The sequence below is a fragment of the Symphalangus syndactylus genome, chromosome 15 (assembly GCF_028878055.3).
Source record: "Symphalangus syndactylus isolate Jambi chromosome 15, NHGRI_mSymSyn1-v2.1_pri, whole genome shotgun sequence".
Lineage (NCBI taxonomy): Eukaryota > Metazoa > Chordata > Mammalia > Primates > Hylobatidae > Symphalangus > Symphalangus syndactylus.
In genome coordinates, this window is record NC_072437.2 from 118,513,687 (window position 1) to 118,534,086 (window position 20,400).

Genomic DNA, 20,400 nt, shown 5'->3' on the forward strand with positions numbered 1-20,400 from the left:
TTCATTTTGACAACGGAGGGAGCTTTCAGGAAGGACAACGCTTCCTGCACAACAACCAGTAAAGCAGGTCACATCCATTTTCAATATAATTTTAAGAAAAATGAAGGACAAACTACTTGTGAGGCAGCAAGAATTCATTTGCATTAAATTAATTTGAACAGGGCATTTCAAGTTCTCTCTGGCAACAATGGAATAAAGGGGAAAATGAATCTATCTTATGCAATGATCCTCTTCTAGGTTACAGAAAGATTTGAAAGGCTGACATGACCATTGCTAAATTTCTTCTAGAAGTCTATGATTAGTGTCATAGATATAACTCATGAGATAAAATATTCACAAAGAATGTCTGTGAACTGCATCAATTGTGATGGAACTACTGTCTAACATCCCTTTGAAAAGTTATATTCTGCAAAGGTTAAAAAAACACCAACCTTTCGATGCTTTCTTATATGGATGAGCTTTTGTCAACAAGAACTAAGCTTCACAATTAAGCACTATGGAAGATAATGTTCTAGGTTAATTTAAACCTAACTAATCCAGGACTTGGCCTTGATAAATAATGGGTTTAATTAATATTTTTGACCCTAGCAGTGCAAATACTTTTACTTATATTTTACTAAAGCTAGTTTTGACAAATCTAAGGGTATTTAATTTATCAGTATCTGTTGTCAGATGAAAACTTCCCCATCAATACCTTCTAATGGTTCAAAAATAAACTGTTACCCCCACAGATACATTGTTTTTCCATGCGTAAGCAAGTACATTAATTTCAGGGTCTCAAGGCATAAAAGTGATATTACCACTTGTGATAGGCTGCATAATAGTCCCAAAAGATGTTCTTCACCTAATCTCCAGGCCCTGGGAATGTGCTGCCTTACACAGCCAAAGGACTTGTAGATACGATTCATTTAAGGATCTGGAGACAAGGTGATTATCCCAGATCATCCACGTGAGTCCAAAGTAATCACAGGAGTCCTTAGATGAAGTGGAGAGAAGGACTCAAAGTTAAAGGAGGAGACAGCGCGGAGACAGAAACAGAAATAAAAGCAACGCACCTTGAAAATGGAGGAATGGGGAAAAGACAATGAAGACAGGTGCCACCAGAAGCAGAAAATGCAAGAGAATGGATTCTCCCCTCAGCACCTCGAGAAGGAACCCACACTGCAGACACATTGACTTAGCCTAATTAAAGTGATTTTGGACTTCTGACCTTTGAAACTGCAAGACAATAAATATGTGTTAAGTTATGTAAATGTGTCGTAATTTGTTATAGCAGCAGTAATACAACTAATACACCACTACAATAAGCAAAGGAAATAAAGTGCAATAGTGACAAACTTAAGGGTTTCCAGGAAAGAGAAACGAAGTGGTAAACTCAATCACAGGATTATATTAGTAACTGTAGTATATGTTACTTGCTTACCCTTTCAATCACATTATTGCTGTAATTATCATTATCATCCAATCAATATGATTACACCAGTATGTATAACTTAGACATGAAAATTTTTTTCTATTTCACTCTTCCCATAATTCCATGCAGCTACCCCTAAGCAACTATGTATCTGATGAAGCTAATATTTTCAGGGAAAATCTTCCATGTTAAGCAGAAAATTTACATCTAAAATTAAATTCTTTTAAGGCAGTCTGGGGACAATACCTAGAAAATTCAAACATTACTTCTCAAGAATACCACTAGCAGTGAGTTTGTGACGCTATCTTCCACCAACTGAATCAAAATTAATTTTAAATATTTTCAAAGCAATATTTTAAAAAATCGTGTACACATTTTTTCCTCTTGGTAAAAATAAACCACTTCTCAACCATCCATTATATTTATGTTAGTTACATGAAGTCCATACATGAATTATCATACCACAAATAGAAAACTATTTAAATAGAAAAATCTCACTTGGTGCTGACAGAATGACAGCATAAAACTGTTAAGCATGAGGAGAAAGTTGTTTGCAGTGTAAATATTTCCCTTTTCCTATCAAAGTGTGTCCTGTGATCTAGCGCTCTTCTCTCCACATGCTTAAGTACAGCAAAAGTTATAAAAACACTCATTCTAGTTTTCTATACTTTAATGGTTGTAGAACATCAGAAGAGAATTGGGAGATGGGAATGTTTTGTGCTTGACATTGCATTTGAGGGGAAAATAAAAACTTGGACATAATATGTGGGATGTCTTCACAGTAATACATGGGAGGGCAAGCAAAAAATGCTATCAAATTTCTACCATGCGCTGAGCCCCTTATATCAACAAATATCCAGCCTTTCTAATGTACTAACAACCACTCTTCATAGCAGGTATTCTATTCCCAGCTTGTAGGTAAGAAACAAAGCTTCAGAAAGGGATCTTCACCAATGTCACACAGTCAATAAAAGGCAGAACTGGGGCAAATATCAATAATAAAAATAGCAATCTAATCCTAATTGGACCTGGCACTGTTCTAAGAAGAAAATCATTAACAAAGGATTTTGAGTTACCACACTCTTAGTCTCCCCGTTTTACAAAAGAAGCAACTGGGGTAAAGTGAAGCTATGCCGTTTCTTTTCAAGCTCATATACCTAACAAGATACCACTTTAATCATGGGTCTCTGATAGATCGTGTACCTCATTTCTAGCGTTTGCTGAGATTTTTCTTATTAACCCTAAGCAAGTATTTGATCCCTGGTAAGTATGCTGTAATTTTTTCACCGCTCATTCTTATCACGGTTCTTCAAGAAAAGTACAGTTCAACACATTTGTCCTATTTGGTTACAAATTTTGAAATTCAAAATATGTATCACACTAAGCTGTTAGCTCCATTTGGAATTTTAAAAAACTAAATTTTTCACTCAGTTAAAAAAAATTGCATTGTTTACTCCCATATCTACAATATAGCTTATAAGTGTATATTTGTATTGAAAACATAATTTTCTACAACTTTTATAATATTTAAATATTATTTAAGGTTTTAATAATATTTAAATATTTAAATAATACATTTAAAAACATAGTTCAACAAGTCCGAATAATCCATCACTTACTTATGACAGAATATTTGTTCAGTATCTTCTGTTTGTTCACTCTTGTGTAATATATCCTATTTTAAGAATCAAAAACTTCTCTTAATGTCAACACTACAGCCTCTTCACAATTCCTACTTATTCCTAATTACCCTTCAGGAGCAAATAAAATGAATTTATCCCAAATTTCTTTGCTTTGAAACAACTTCAGTGAAAATGGTGGTTGTCAACCATATCTACCATTCATATATCCCATTGTTTTCTGCATTAAATTTCATCTAATACTCCTTATGCCATCAGTGTCACTACAAAGGGGGACAGGGGATGAATCTCATCATGAACAAAGGTATATACACTAGATCTTAGGATGTTCAATCATTTCCTTACTCTATTATGTCCCATCTGAACTACTCATATTAAAATGAGCAACTATATGAACATGGTACTTTTAAGAAAGGATGTTCAAAAATTAATTCATATCTTGTACAAATTGGTATCCAAGAAATCATGACCTAATAGGCATCACATATGTGAATGAAAAAATTCACTTTCAGCAATGAATGTTGATGACACTCCTTTAGCAAGAGTTGTACCGAGCTACCCACAACTCCTCAGCACTCACTATTCTCATACATGCGGTCGGACAATGTCCAAGGGTGCAGTGATTCTGTCCAGAGGCTTTTCTGGGCCGTTAGAGCTGTCTCAGCCTGTGTACAGGGTTATACAGACACTCTAGGGCATTCATGACTCTGATCACTGGAGCAGCCCTGTACTAACTGCAAATTTATGGAGGAAACTTTCAAGTCCTCTTGCCCCCCAGTTGGGGTAACTCTGTTACCTATTTCATGTGGTCTCAGTTCTCCAACAAAAATGATCTCGGCCTGCTCATCTTACTTCCATTTCACTACATGGCATAACTAGAAGTTGACTAGGTATTCTGCTTTAATGTATATGCAAAGCCCTCTTGTTCAGGAATGTTTGTAGAATAATATTTCTAAATTAGGAATACAATTGGTCTTGTTCTTTCCTGAGGGATAAAATGTCATCTCTCTTCTTCTCTCCCTCTCTCCTTTCTTCCTAACTCAGCTAACCCTCTATCTGAAAGAATTACAAAGGAAGAAATCTAGGGCATTGTTTAGCATTCTCAGGAGGATTGGAAATGTTGGAATGACAGCGAGTATCACACATACACTGCTTGAAGTATTTTGTAGGATCCAAGGGAAGAGAAAATTTTGACATTCCAGAAAATTTAAGTCATCCTTTTAATATCAGGACCAGAAAGAAACAGGTCACACGGGCAAGAGCCATAAAACTAATTATCTTGACTCTTTCCAGAATACCTGAGCTATAAATGTACAGGGAATCCTGTAATCAGATGCAAAGTTGTGTATAATATACTTAGTTCCCAAATGTAACTAGGAATTTTATGTATATAATGTGAAAAATCGTTCCAAAGTATTTGAGACTCCAAAAACTTTCCTAGCTAGCATTCAATATTCTTGCTTAACTTCTCCTTATACCCCTAACTGTATTGAGCATGCATAGACACACAAAAGCTAGGATCAACTATTACCGCTTAAGAAAGAAAAGGAGGAAAAAGGCTGTATTATAGGGATTTAGTTTTCTTCCTCAACTCTTGAAGAAGCCTATTTGTATCAGCCCGTGTCAGACAACAAAGTACTTATCAATAAAGTTTTATGAATGTGGTCACATATGAAATATAAGAGCATTCAGTTTCTACCTCTCCTTTTCTCATAAATCCTACATCAGATAGACATTAGCTATATCTGCCAATGTTTCCACGGAATCTTAAAGACTATTCACTGCAAAGCTGGCAGTGTAGCCTGAAAGCAAGTTATGTCTGCGTTGCAACTTCACACTAAGTGGTTTAAAAATACAACTAAATGTGGCCTGTCTTTATCTTGATTATAAGACATAAATTATCCCAAGAATATTCTTAGTAAAAATTGGGTCTCCCGGTCAAGCCACTTCTATTAAGAAGGACACAGGTCAGTTTTTAGGAGTTTAGGTGTTATTTGGAAGTTAGGAGCATCTAAATATGGAATATAACTCCATTAAATTATAGTATATTTTATATCAAAGAGAAACGACAAAAATAAGAAATGTTTTAAGTATTTTTTCGTATAGCGTGTTCATATATAATTACTTCAGTAGTCTCAATGTAGTCATGCAATTGTTTGGGTAAAGAACTAAACTTGAAGTTAAATAGCATAGGTCTGAATTCTTATGGTTTATAACATTCATATATTTTATATGTTCCAGAATAATATGTAATTTCTAAGTTTATAACATAATAATTACAGAAATCTAGGTAAAGTAATACTTCTGTGACACAGTCTCTTCATCTACAAAATGGAATATTGCTTTTCTCCTTAAATTTATATTAAAAATTGGAGAAGTAATATATGTGAAAGAACCTTACATTAAATATGCAAGTTTTATTTGTTGAATTCAAACAGTCATTAAAGAACAAAATAAAACATTACATTTGGATTAACAAAGTAGATACATATATCTCAATCTGAGAAACCTTTAAGCTCTCTTGACCATAAAATGACATTGGATCCTATAAGAGAGTTTGGTAAATATTTGAAAGATATTTCAATTTCACACCTAAATGTTGATTCTGACATTTATTTCCTAAACTTATCATTTGTATACTTACCTGCTATTAAATCCACAGGGGTCATGTCACTAACTGTATGCCCACCGATTTTATTGAGAGGTATTCAGCAAGGCCCACAAAGTAAGTATTGAATTTTTTTAAAAAACAGACCCAAAACACCTAAAAGCAAAACACTTAGTAAATTCTTATAATCATGAAGATCACAAATTAGTGCTATTAGTAAGAAAGAAACTTCTAAACCAAATAAAGTCCTAATACCTCCAACGAATTTTGTCTCTCTGATACACACACACACGATTAAAAAAAAAAATGAAGGAAATGTAAAAAAATAAATAAATGAAGGAAGTTCTGTGGGAAATGTCCATAATTTCATGCCCAGAATTTCCCTATCAATCTCTTTCCCCAAAGTTCTTCCGAGAAAATAAAGTTGCCTTTCTCTCAACGTTAACTCATCACTTTTCTCATAGCATTTTCAAAAGAAATATTTCCTGTCAGCCGGCCACTTAAACTTTGTGCTGTTAAAGAAATCCAAAAAGGTATCAATTTTGCAACAAAGGATAAAGAGGAGACGAAGTGAACCAACATGGCTTTTAAGCTAAATTGCCGTCACCTGTCACAGGTTGTCTAGCGAGCCTCAAGTTCCCTCTAATAAGCTTATGGAGGGTGCGGAGCAAAGGCACCTCAAGGTGCTCTGCGGGTTTTCCCCTGGTAAATTAGGCTGAAAGGAAAAGAGTCCCACCCCCCACCCCCAAACTTGGAGACCAGGGCTGCCCTGCCCAATGCTGTGCCCAGACCTCCTACTTCCACGCCCTTCCAGTCCTTTCCTCGGCTTGGAAAATTGGGCATGAGGCAAGCAAAAGGAAGGACAGAAGGCCAAAACGGGCATCCGGGAAGCCAAATTTCTGTCTCAAAAGCTCGTCTAGAAACGCGTACATAGCGCGTGCCTTGCGGACATCTCCTAAAACCCCGTTCACTGAAGCTAATTCCTCCCGAACGCCCCCACGCCGGCTGAGGATCGCAACCGCCCATCCGCCCCTCCAGCCTGTGCAGCCGCCCCCAAAACCTCCCGTGAATCGGGAAATGTCAAGGCAGCGGCGCTTGGGGAGCCGAGCAGCCTCGCCAGTTCCAAGTCTCTGGTTCGAGACCCCTCGCTTCGCCTCTTTGGGGAACTCACCTGGAGTCAGGTTTAGATGGCAGCCTCCACCCAGGGGACCGGGAAGCGGCCCCGGGAAGCGCCGCCGCGTCCTGTGAATAACGAGCGCAGCGCAGCGGAGCAGCTCCCCCTGGACTGGCCGCTCCCCGATTCCTCCCGCTCTGTCCGGGAACCGTCCCTCCGTTCTTTCCTCTCCCTCCCCTGCCTGCAGCCGCCGCGCTCCCTCCTCCTGCTGGCGGCTCAGGGCTGTGCTTCCGCCTCCCTCCTGCGGGCGCACGAGCTGCCCGCGCTGCTAATGAGCAGGCTCCAGGCTCCGCCCGGCCAGGGGTGCGCACACGCCCTACGCCGGAGACGAGCTCCCGGGAGCGGAGCTATGGATACGCCTGGTGCGGCCGCTGGAGAAATGAACTGGAGGAGGCATCCAGCATCTCACACTTTCTGGCCACTCAGCTTAACTAAGCCATAACCCCAGACTTCTTCCTAAATCTCCAGTAATTTACAGGTGCTGAAAAGTCAATGAGGGGTTTGAGCACAATCTGTGTTAACAGTATTGCCAGTATAGAGATGCTAATCTGGCTAGATTCTAGGGATGAAATGTTCAAGGGACGGTATATGATTCTTTCTGGTGGTTATTTTGACATATTTTGGCTATACTTACAGATCTGTAAAATAAACCAGCAATCTTCTAATCATGACAACACAGATTCCTAATTGAAGGCAGCTGATACTTATTAAATACCAGGCTCTGTTTAATAGGCTCTTCTTTCCCAGCTGATCTTTACTACAATTCTGTGAGCACTACTAGCACCCCTATTCTATATTTTAAGAATTTGGGTTTAACTTTTAAAACAAGACGGTCTTAAAACAAGACTAAGGATCATGTCCAACCTTGCAGAGATTCTAAGTTTCTGAGCCTAAATAATAACTGATATCTGTAGCTCCCACAACCCATACCCTGTGTATAATGTGTTGCAGCATCTTGGATGGTACTGTGTAACTGAACCAACAAAGATAATAGGACCATCAGCAAATACACACCACGAGACTAATGAATACCTAGAATCCTAGTGAGACTTGTAAATAGTCAAGCACCCTAAGTAACAATAGTTCAAGTGCATGCTAAACATGGTGATTACTTATAAAAGAACAGCAACCAGTATGAGTGAAGACAGGCAAATAATGTTCAAAATGTTCAGAATCAATGTCCAGCCACTTATGAGTTGAATTCCCCACTCTAAAAAGGAGGCCAGATGTGATGTATTCTAAGAAGTCTACAATGGGCGTGGTCTTTTCGCAACCAAAAAGGGCTTTTTAAACACTTATATCCCATTAAGAATATGCAATAGCTAATTAATATTAAATCTGAAAATCAGTGATAATTTATTTCAACTAACCTTACATGAAAAAATCATTACTCATTCAAGCTTTTAGAATTAGATTAAATAGCATTAAGTATCAAATTTACTTCAACCCATAGAAATAATAGACAGTTAATTAATAAAGTAAGTAATTTAATTAACTTTACTTTTGTGTCATGATGTATTTTTCCTTAGGAAAAGGATAAGACATTTTTTCCATGGTATAAAACACTAGAATATGACTTTTATATTTTTCTTCATGAAGATTAAAGAATTAATAAAATAAGTACAGACATATTGTCAACAAATCTATCCAGATCATTCATTCTCCACTCAAGAAATTATGCTAGGCAAGCTTTATTTCTCCATATGTACAAGGCAATTCAGAGGTCAAAAATTTGAAAACACTTCAATGAACATCAACCATTAATTAACTAAGAGTAGATTTTATTTATAAACAACTTTAAAAGACTATAAAAAAGGTATAACAAACTTCTACTTTATCAGTACTGCTACTCCTGTTGAACACAAAGATATATAATTATAGTTTTCTCCCTATTTAAAATATTTATTGATTCTGGCATAATAATGTCATACTCATCCCTCAATAATCAGTGTACATGGAACCAGAAATCTTTTCTTTCACCTAGTCAATTGAAGTATTTCTGTGTTTTGCATGTTAACACTCTATTTATTCTGTGTTTCTAGTGCTTATCCTCAAAATTTTTATAGTTCCGTTCACATATGAATTCTACCAATCAGCACTATATATAAATAATGCAACGTATAAAATGTGTTAAATAAATGGATGTAAGATTTATGCTAAATTTTTCACATAGTAAGTACTTCAAAACCCTTATTATTTTTCCTTAAGCTTTTATGTGCATATATTTTATCTCTCCAATTAAAGAATAAACTTCTAAATAAGAAGAGTTTTGTCTATAAATTTTACGCATTTTAATACATTATTAATCTAAAACCTTGGACTAGAGTTTGGAATTCTTTTATGTATTCATTTATTGATTCAAAAAATAGGTGTCCATGCCATTTTTTCTAAACCTTGTGCAAGATGTAGGGTATACAATGATGTCCAGACTTTAGAGTCCTTGACCTCATGGCGTTTAAAGTGCAGTAATGTACAGTAATTTTAAAATCTATTTATTATTATTTAAAACAATAAATGAATACATTCTTGTCGAAAATAACTGAAAAGTCTGTCTGAATTCCCTGGCCAAGGCCAAAACATGAAAGCAAAAGAGCTGCCTGAAAACAGTGCAAGCCACTCTCCAGAGGGTTTCTCTGTTGAAACAGCACATCGCATTATGGAAATAATGAGAAAAATTAGTAACTGTGCAAACGACAACACATATGCATCTTTGTGGTTTCTGACCTTTTAGCATCGTCGAAGCAAGACCACAAACCTTTCAACACCAGGCGTGGTATTAATCTTGCACAGAATATAATGTTTTCACATATTTTATTCTGATTTCCTACAAAGTAATTTCAATTTCTAGCTAAAGCTAATGGATTTTTCTAGTGAAAACATTGTGTACAGAATGACTTTCCAGTGAGATCCGCGTACCATGCGCCATTTTCATGTTCGTGCTCATTTCTCTGAAGTCTGTTTGCCTTTAATTCACCATAATAAAATTCCTTGTGTACTTTTATTGGCAACCATTGCATAGTGACACTTGCATCCAAATGTAATTCCATTTGAGCTTGGCAGTGTTTGCTTTTTTATCAGAAGAGGAAAGTTAGAGGGAACAAGGGGCAAAGATGTGTGTAAGAATATCTGAGGGACCATCACAGCATCATCACAAATTCAAGATTTTTTTGAAACATTAGACAAGGGACTCACAGCCATGCCCTGGGATGGCTGAAACACTTCACAACCTGCTCATGTTTATGACCAAAATCATCACCTAAAATGAATTCAATGTGTCAATATCATAATATTGTTTGTGTATAAGTAATCATGAAGCAGTTAGGGAAGGGAGTATAATCTAGTAAGAAATTGGAACAAAAAGTGTTAGACAAAATTCAAGAAGATTTAAAAGAAGAAAATTAACCTGTCTGATCTGAACAGAACTGGAAAAGCACATCAATCATAGCTCTATACATTGACCATAGACTTAAAGCATAACATAAAAATAAAGAAGGCAGATAACTCAGGAAAACATTTCTATTAAATCTACTCCGTAAAGTTTTCCCATACTTTTATTTTACTAACAGGAGCATACATTTAAATCTGACAAAATCATATATATTTTGTTGATTCAATTTGTAGCAGATAGAGGAGCATGTCCCAGTGCTATGACAGTGAGTTGTCACTATAACATACCACTGCTTTACATCTTACCCACAGGCTAAAATGTTTACCCCTAGAGTCGTGACTTTGTATATGACAGGAGATTGCTACTAAAAGTAAATATATTTGGCTGAAGGGTAGATACAACTTTAGGCCATTATATCATTCACTAAAATTTAGCTGGCATTTACATATTTACCTGCTTAGTTCATATGACAAATATGTTTGAGAGACTGCCATATACAAAAAAAAAAGATGGAACCATCTTACAAATTTAGAGATTACTTAAAGAAATGGAACTGAAGGGTTAACTGTGATGGCAAGAATGAAGAGAGCAAAACCAGAGGGTACTTCAAGGAGAACAGGCATGAGAGAGGCATTATAATTTGGAGGGTGCTATGATTTGAACCTATGTGCCCATCCAAAGTTTGTATGTTGAAACTAAAATCCCAGGACAATGACATCAAGAGATGGGGCTTTTGGTTAAGTGATTAAGTGAAGAAGGATCCACCCTCATGAATGAGATAAACGTCCTCGTAAAAGATGCTTTAGAGGAATGCCGGGCTCCTCAGTCTCTTCTGCCATGTCGTCACATTGTCAGTTTTTGCCCACTTTTGTCACGTGAAGACGAAGCAAGAAGGTGCCACCTCGGGACCAACTGCCAAATCTCCGCTGCCTTGATTTCGGACTTCTCAGCCCCAGAACTGTGAGAAATACATTTCTGTTTTTTATGAATTACTCAATCTGTGGCATTTTGTTATAGCAGCATACAGACAAAAACAGGGTAAACAGCCTGGTGAGAGTGGATATTTTAGAAACTTGAGATGATTCAATGTCGCTGATTCTCCATTTTCTCATATGTAAAATGAAGGAAATAATGCTGATTACTTCATAGTTCATTGTACAAATTAAATTAACTATGTAAATAAAGCAAGCAATATAGTTCCTTTTATCTGGTATACATTGTTTAAGTGTTGTTGTCATTACATGAGGAAAACAAGAACTTCCCCAAACAGAAGGATGTGGGAACCAAAACTAAGATATAAGAAAGGACCAAAGTTCACTGTGACAATCTGGTCAAGCGCTGGTTAGGGAAGATAGCATAATGTTACGCATAGATATTATTTGAGGATAATTTTCCTCCACCCCGAACTCCTCTAGCACTTTCCCTACGTCTTTCATTGCACTTCTTCATTTGTCTCTTTAATTACGGTTATTTATATAAATCTTTTAGCTTCCTACAAAAATAAGCTTGTAGTGGGACAGATTCTTGAGGATCTATGTCAAAGCAATTTTTCTATTTCCTACAGCAAGTAACCCAGTAGTAATCACACAGAATTTGTTAAAAGAATAAACATAGGAAGATTAATTTCCATTTTTTTCTTTGCTAATTTTTAATCAGAATTATACCATTGTTAGGGAGGGAGAAATTATAAATTGAGGACATGAGTATTAACATTTAAATCTGTTATTCTGCTTTATTTTAGAGCTTGCCATGTTTTGTGATTAAAAAAAGAAACAGGACATTCTATATAGCTGTTGCAAAACGTGTGGTCTGTTGGTGAACTAGCAGCACCAGCATTACCAAGATTTCCTTAGTTTGCAGGGCTACTGAGTCAGAATTCGCATTTTGACAAAACTCCAGGTGATTCATGCTCTGCATTTAAGTTGGAGAAGCACTGTTCTATAGTTCTCCTTATGTCCTAAATGCATTGTCAGTGAAAGAAAATACTATACGTATGATAATAATAACGGTAATATTAACAAAAATGTAACTATTAGTAATTTTCTATGCTCTCCCAGATACTAAGTCCTTTATTTAATACTTGTGATATTTCTGCGAAGTTGCAATTGATATCACCTACTAAACTGATACTCAGAAATCTGAGGTAATTCTCCAAGGTCACAAAGCTAGTGAATCACAAACCAGATTTTTAAACTCTTGCTGCTTCATTCCAAAGACTAAACCGTTTCTAACTCACGGTTAATACATTTGCTTCTGCCTTCCATTTCCTAAATATGGTTTCCTTTCTATTTCATTAGCTTTACTTATACATGACTGATTTTTAACCCTCTCTAACATTTGCAGAATATGGTGTACTATGGTTAATAAGGACAATACCAAGTAATATCATGTTGAGAAAGCGTGCAGAAGTAGCATCAAAAAACAGACTTTTTCCAAAATGTTTACTAAAAACTTTCAATAAAAACAAGATTTTCTACTTAGAATTTCTACCTTGCATAACTCAAATGGAGCATGACTATTAAAATGACAAATAGATTCCGTAGTTGCCTAAGAGCTAAGAATAAGAATTGCTATATAAAAAAGCATAAATATGCCACATGTATAAGAATCATGGGAGTGCTATTTGGTATTTAGTATTTAGTTCCATTCTGCAGCATGATCAAAAAGAAGCATCTGTATAGTTCACTGTGCATTATAGCACAATAAATCACCTCATTAGGCTCAGATATATGTAAAGATTTACAGTCTGGGAAAGTCCACTAGATATTCTTAATCACTTCTTAGACTGTACTGTCCCCCATATTTCTCTTTTTCTATAGAAAGGTTGCACATGGAAAGGCTTTATTTGAAATCCAGCAATGAATGGAATGTCTGTGAAGCAAGAAATAGATGGAAATTGACATTTTAAAAGAAAGTTTGGCTTCTGAAGAGATACAGCTGTGACCTTGGTCTTTTTGTTGGAGAGAAGTATTCCCTAGCCTTACTGTACTATTTTTCCCAAAGCACCCTCTCTATTGTTCTCCCTTCATCTCTGGCTCGTATCATATGGCCCCTCCCTCATTCTATCTGGTGAGTTCTGAGAAAAATGCTTAAATTCTGCAGAGAAGATTGAGAACAATGCTAAATATTCCTCAGAGAAGCAAAATATTATGTTAACAGTTTATATTTTCACATGAAATTGTCTATCTCTTCTCTCTGTCTCATGTGTGTATGTGTGTATGTGTGTATGTGTATATATATATATATATATATAATATACAGTAGATATGTATATATAGAGTATAATATTCAGTATATATGTATATATAGTATAATATACCGTATATATGTATATATATACAGTGTGTGTGTGTGTATATATATATACATATATATATGTATATATATACTACCATTTACCTCCCAGGCTATACGTCCTGACATCTTAAAAGTAGAAAGCCCTCACAGGCCGCGGTTGCTCATGACTGTAATCCCAGCACTTTGAGAGGCCGAGGTGTGCAGATCACCTGAGGTCGGGAGTTCAAGACCAGCCTGACCAACATGGTGAAACCCCATCTCTACTAAAAATACAAAAAATTAGCTGGGCGTTGTGTTGCGCACCTGTAATCCCAGCTACTCAGGAGGTGGAGGCAGGAGAATCACATGAACCCGGGAGTCGGAGGTTGTGTGAGCCGAGACCATGACATTGCACTGCAGCCTGGGCAATGAGAGCAAAACTCCATCAGAAAAAGAAAGGTGGATAGGCCTTAAAAGACTTTTGAAAATGAGATTTGTCGAATATTTATTAGAGATGAAGAAAATAAGTGCGGACCCACACGTAACTTGTCTGAGGTCACAGAAGTAGGGACCCACACGTAACTTGTCTGAGGTCACAGAGGTAGTCATGCTGCAGCAGCCTTATTGGTTTTCCTCTATGACATGCATTATTATTGTTTTTGATCATTTCAAGAGGTTTCTAGTCGATAGTGGGACAAAATTTCTAATTTGGGAACCTAATTTTCTCTGCAAATCTTCTTTACATCTCTAGCTTATTAATACACCTCAGAAGTGTTACAGGAATTAATTCGCAGGATTTTGAAGAATATTTTGAGGTATGCTGGGAAAAATCATGTCAAGTATCAATGATTAGAAACTAAACAATCAATATTAGATATTGTAAAATTATATTTAATCTTCCATATGGCATAAATAAGTTATTTTAATGTACAGTCGTTGTACTTTGTAAACTTGCATATAAAATATTTGAAAAAATAACTTTCAATATGTAAAATGTAAATATACAAAGGAAAGCATCGGAAAAAATAGATAAAAATAATCAGGCTAAGAAAACACTACAGTGTCACCCTCAGAAGACTATAGAAGGATTCTCACCCTCGAGAAACAGAGGAACTTGAACATGGAAATGACCCTCTGCTGGCCATACTGATTATGGTACATAATTTTAAAAGGCTTTTAGAGAGAAGGGAAATGTTTTATTATGCATTCAGCACAGTGTTATGGTGATGTTTCTTAACTATCAGCTATTTTTAAAATTCCTATAATCTTTCTATAGATGACAAAGTTACATAAATATGAAGGATAAGAAGGGCCCCTGCAAACCTGATAATACAATTCTCTTTTCAATGATAACGTATATCTAAGCGCGCATATCCTAATCATATTGATGTGCATTAAGTGTTCTTTTACCTACACCTGTCAAAGTGGCTAAAGTAATCCTTCATGAGGAGATAATTTTTTTCTTTAGGTGATTTTTTCCGCATAATACCCTAACATTTCCAATTCCATCATTCTCGAAAAAGTTTACATGATATACATATACAATTACTAAAATTTTGGCGGCATAAATAATTTAAATGGACTTTACTTCAAAGATAATATTTACTTTTAAAGTTGTAAACCTTTGAATCATCAATTAATTAGAATTATCTTTTTCTTTATAAATAAAGTTTTTTGTCCCTACATATTTATGATTTGGAAATTTTCACCTGGAAAATTTCATTTTCAGTTGGATGCCTTGTCTTTAGTATAAAATTCAGTATTTCAATTTCAATATAATTTTTTGATTGATTTTAATGCAGAGAACAGAAAGGAATATCTTCAAATATAAACTACACAGAATCATTCTGTGAAACTTCTTTCTGATCTGTGCATTCAGCTAACAGAGTTAAACCGTACATTTGATTGAGCAGTTCTGAACACTCTTTCTGTAGAAAATGCAACTGGACATTTGGAGCGCTAAGAGGGTAGTAGTGGAAAAAGGAATATATTCAAATATAAAGTACACAGAAGCATTCTGTGAAATTTCTTTCTGTTCTCTGCAACTTCTTTCTGTTCTCTGCATTCAACTAACAGAGTTGAGCCTTACTTTTGAAGGAGCAGTTCTGAAACACTCTTTGTGTAGAAACTGAAATTGGACATTCGGAGAGCTAAGAGGATAATAGTCGAAAAAGGAATATCTTCAGCTAAATACTACACAGAAGCATTCTGTGAAACTTATTTCTGATATGTGAATTCAACTAACAGAGTAAAACCATACTTTTGATTGAGCCGTTATGAACACTCTTTCTGAAGAAAATGCAAGTGGACATTCGGAGCACTAAGAAGGTAATACTGGAAAAAGGAATATATTCAAATATAAACTACACAGAAGAATTCTGTGAAACTTCTTTCTGTTCTGTGCATTCAACTAACAGAGTTGAACCTTACTTTTGATTGAGCCGTCCTGAAACACTCATTCTGTAGAAACTGCAATTGGACATTCTGAGCGCTAAGTGGCCTATATTGGGAAAAAGAATATCTCCAAATAAAAACTACTCAGAAGAATTCTGTGAAACTTATTTCTGATCTGTGCATTCAGCTAACAGAGTTAAACCACACTTTTGATTGAGCAGTTATTAAACACTGTTTCTGTAGGAAATGCAAGTGGACATTAGGAGCGCTAAGATTGTAATAGTGGAAAAAGGAATATCCCCAAATAAAAACTACACAGAAGCATTCTCTGAAACTCCTTTCTGTTCTCTGCATTAAACTAACAGAGTTGAGCCTTACTTTTGAAGGTGCTGTTCTGAAACACTCTTTGTGTAGAAACTGCCAGTGGATATGCGGAACGCTAAGAGGGTAATAGTCGAAAAAGGAATATCTTAAACTAAATACTAAACAGAAGCATTCTGTGAAACTTCTTTCTGTTCTGTGCATTCAACTAAAAGAGTTGAACCTTACTTTTGATTGAGCCGTTCTGAAACACTCTTTCTGTAGAAACTGCAAGTGGTGATTCGGAGCGCTAAGAGGGTAATAGTGGAAAAAGGAGTATCTTCAAATATAAACTACACAGAAGCATTCTGTAAAACTTCTTTCTGTTCCTTGCATTCAACTAACAATATTGAACCTTACTTTTGATTGACCAGTTCTGAAACTCTCTTTCTGTAGATACTGCAATTGGAAATTCTGAGCGCTAAGAGTCCTATATTGGAAAAAGGAATATGTTCAAATAAAAACTACACAGAAGAATTCTGTGAAACTTCTTTCTGATCTGTGCATTCAACTAACAGAGTTAAACCATACTTTTGATTGAGCAGTTCTGAACACTCTTTCTGTAGAAAATGCAAGTGGACATTCGGAGCTCTAAGAGGGTAATAGTGGAAAAAGTAATATCGTCAAATAAGAACTACAGACAGGCATTTTTTGAAACTACTTTCTGTTCTGTGCATTCAACTAACAGAGTTGAACCTTACTTTTGATTGAGCCGTCCTGAAACACTCATTCTGTAGAAACTGCAATTGGACATTCTGAGCGCTAAGTGGCCTATATTGGGAAAAAGAATATCTCCAAATAAAAACTACTCAGAAGAATTCTGTGAAACTTATTTCTGATCTGTGCATTCAGCTAACAGAGTTAAACCACACTTTTGATTGAGCAGTTATTAAACACTGTTTCTGTAGGAAACGCAAGAGGACATTAGGAGCGCTAAGATTGTAATAGTGGAAAAAGGAATATCCCCAAATAAAAACTACACAGAAGCATTCTCTGAAACTCCTTTCTGTTCTCTGCATTAAACTAACAGAGTTGAGCCTTACTTTTGAAGGTGCTGTTCTGAAACACTCTTTGTGTAGAAACTGCCAGTGGATATGCGGAACGCTAAGAGGGTAATAGTCGAAAAAGGAATATCTTAAACTAAATACTAAACAGAAGCATTCTGTGAAACTTCTTTCTGTTCTGTGCATTCAACTAAAAGAGTTGAAACTTACTTTTGATTGAGCCGTTCTGAAACACTCTTTCTGTAGAAAAGGCAAGTGGTGATTCGGAGCGCTAAGAGGGTAATAGTGGAAAAAGGAGTATCTTCAAATATAAACTACACAGAAGCATTCTGTAAAACTTCTTACTGTTCCTTGCATTCAACTAACAATATTGAACCTTACTTTTGATTGACCAGTTCTGAAACTCTCTTTCTGTAGATACTGCAATTGGAAATTCTGAGCGCTAAGAGTCCTATATTGGAAAAAGGAATATGTTCAAATAAAAACTACACAGAAGAATTCTGTGAAACTTCTTTCTGATCTGTGCATTCAACTAACAGAGTTAAACCATACTTTTGATTGAGCAGTTCTGAACACTCTTTCTGTAGAAAATGCAAGTGGACATTCGGAGCTCTAAGAGGGTAATAGTGGAAAAAGTAATATCGTCAAATAAGAAATACAGACAGGCATTCTGTGAAACTACTTTCTGTTCTGTGCATTCAAATAACAGAGTTGAACCTTACTTATGATAGAGCCATTCTGAAACACTCTTTCTGTAGAAAATTCAATTGGACAATCTGAGCGATAAGAGGCCTATATTGGGAAAAAGAGTATCTTCAAATAAAAACTACACAGAAGCATTCTGTGAAACTTTTTCTGATCTGTGCATTCAGCTAACAGAGTTAAATCATACATTTGATTGATCAGTTCTGAACACTCTTTCTGTAGAAAATGCAACTGGACATTTGGAGCACTAAGAGGGTAGTAGTGCAAAAAGGAATATATTCCAATATAAACTACACAGAAGCATTCTGTGAAACTTCTTTCTGTTCTGTGCATTCAACTAACATAGTTGAACCTTACTTTTGATTGAGCCTTTCTGAAACACTGTTTCTGTAGAAACTGCAATTGGACATTCTGAGCGCTAAGAGGCCTATATTGGTAAAAAGAATATCTTCATATAAACACTACACAGCAGCATTCTGTGAAACTTCTTTCTGATCTGTGCATTCAGCTAACAGAGTTAAACCATACTTTTGATTGAGCAGTTCTGAAACACTCTTTCTGTAGAAAATGCAACTGGACATTCAGAGCGCTAAGTGGGTAATAGTGGAAAATGGAATATCTTCAAATATAAACTACACAGAAGAATTCTGTGAAACTTATTTCTGATCTGTGCATTCACCTAACAGAGTTAAACCATACTTTTGATAGAGCAGTTCTGAACACACTTTCTGTAGAAAATGCAAGTGGACATTCTGAGCTCTAAGAGGGTAACAGTGGAAAAAGGAATATTTTCAAATATAAACTACACAGAAGCAATCTGTGAAACTACATTCTGTTCTGTGCATTCAACTAACAGAGTTGAACCTTAATTTTGATTGAGCAGTTCTGAAACACTCTTTCTGTAGAAACTGTAATTGGATTTCTGAACGCTAAGAGGCCTATATTGAGAAAAATAATATCTTCAAATAAAAACTACAGAGATGCATTCTCTGAAACTTCTTTCTGTTGTGTGCATTCAGCTAACTGAATTAAACGATACATTTGATTTAGCAGTTCTGAAACACTCTTTCTGTAGAAAATGCAAGCGGACATTCGGTGTCCTAAGTTGGTAATTGTGGAAAAAGGAATATCTTCAAATAAAAACTACACAGATGCATTCTGTGAAACTTCTTTCTTATCTGTGCATTCAGCTAACAGAGTTAAACGATACTTTTGATTTAGCAGTTCTGAAACACTCTTTCTGTAGAAAATTCAAGTGGTCATTCGGTGCGCTAAGATGGTAATTGTGGAAAAAGGAATATCTTCAAATAAAAACTACAAAGAGGCATTCTCTGAAACTTGTTTCTGTTCTCTGCTTTCAACTAACAGGGTTGAGCCTTATTTTTGAAGGAGCAGTCCTGAAACACTCTTTCTGTAGAAACTGCAAGTGGACATTCGGAGCGCTAAGAGGGTAATAGTGGAAAAAGGAATATCTTCAAATAAATACTACACAGAAGCATTCTGTGAAACTACTCTCTGTTCTGTGCATTCAACTAAATGAGTTGAACCCTACTTTTGATTGAGCCATTCTGAAACACTCTTTCTGTAGAAACTGCAATTGGATATTCGGAGCGCTAAGAGGCCTATATTGGAAAAAGGACTATCTTCAAATAAAAACTACACAGAAGCATTCCGTGAAACTTCGTACTGATCTGTGCATTCAGCTAACAGAATTAAACCATACTTTTGATTGAGCAGTTCGGAAACACTCATTCTGTAGAAAATGCAAGTGGACATTCGGAGCGCTTAGAAGGTAATAGTGGAAAAAGGAACATCTTCAAATATAAACTACACAGAAGCATTCTATGAAACTTCTTTCTGTTCCGTTCACTCAACTAACAGAGTTGAACCTTACATTTGATTAAGCAGTTCAGAAACACTCTTTCTGTAGATACTGCAATTGGACATTCTGAGCGCTAAGACTCCTATATTGGAGAAAGGAATATCTTCAAATAAAAAGTACACAGAAGCATTCTGTGAAAATTCTTTCTGATCTGTGCATTCAAATAACAGAGTAAAACCATACTTTTGATTGAGCCGTTCAGAACACTCTTTCTGTAGAAAATGCAAGTGGACATTCGGAGCACTAAGAGGGTAATACTGGAAAAAGGAATATATTCAAATATAAACTACACAGAAGCATTCTGTGAAACTTCTTGCTGTTCTGTGCATTCAAGTAACAGAGTTGAACCTTACTTTTGATTGAGCCTTTCTGAAACTCTCTTTCTGTAGAAAATGCAAGTGGACATTCGGAGCGCTAAGATGGTAATAGTGGAAAAAGGAATACATTCAAATATAAACTACACAGAAGCATTCTGTGAAACTTCTTTCTGTTCTGTGCATTCAACTAACAGAGTTGAACCTTACTTTTGATTGAGCCTTCTGAAACACTCATTTT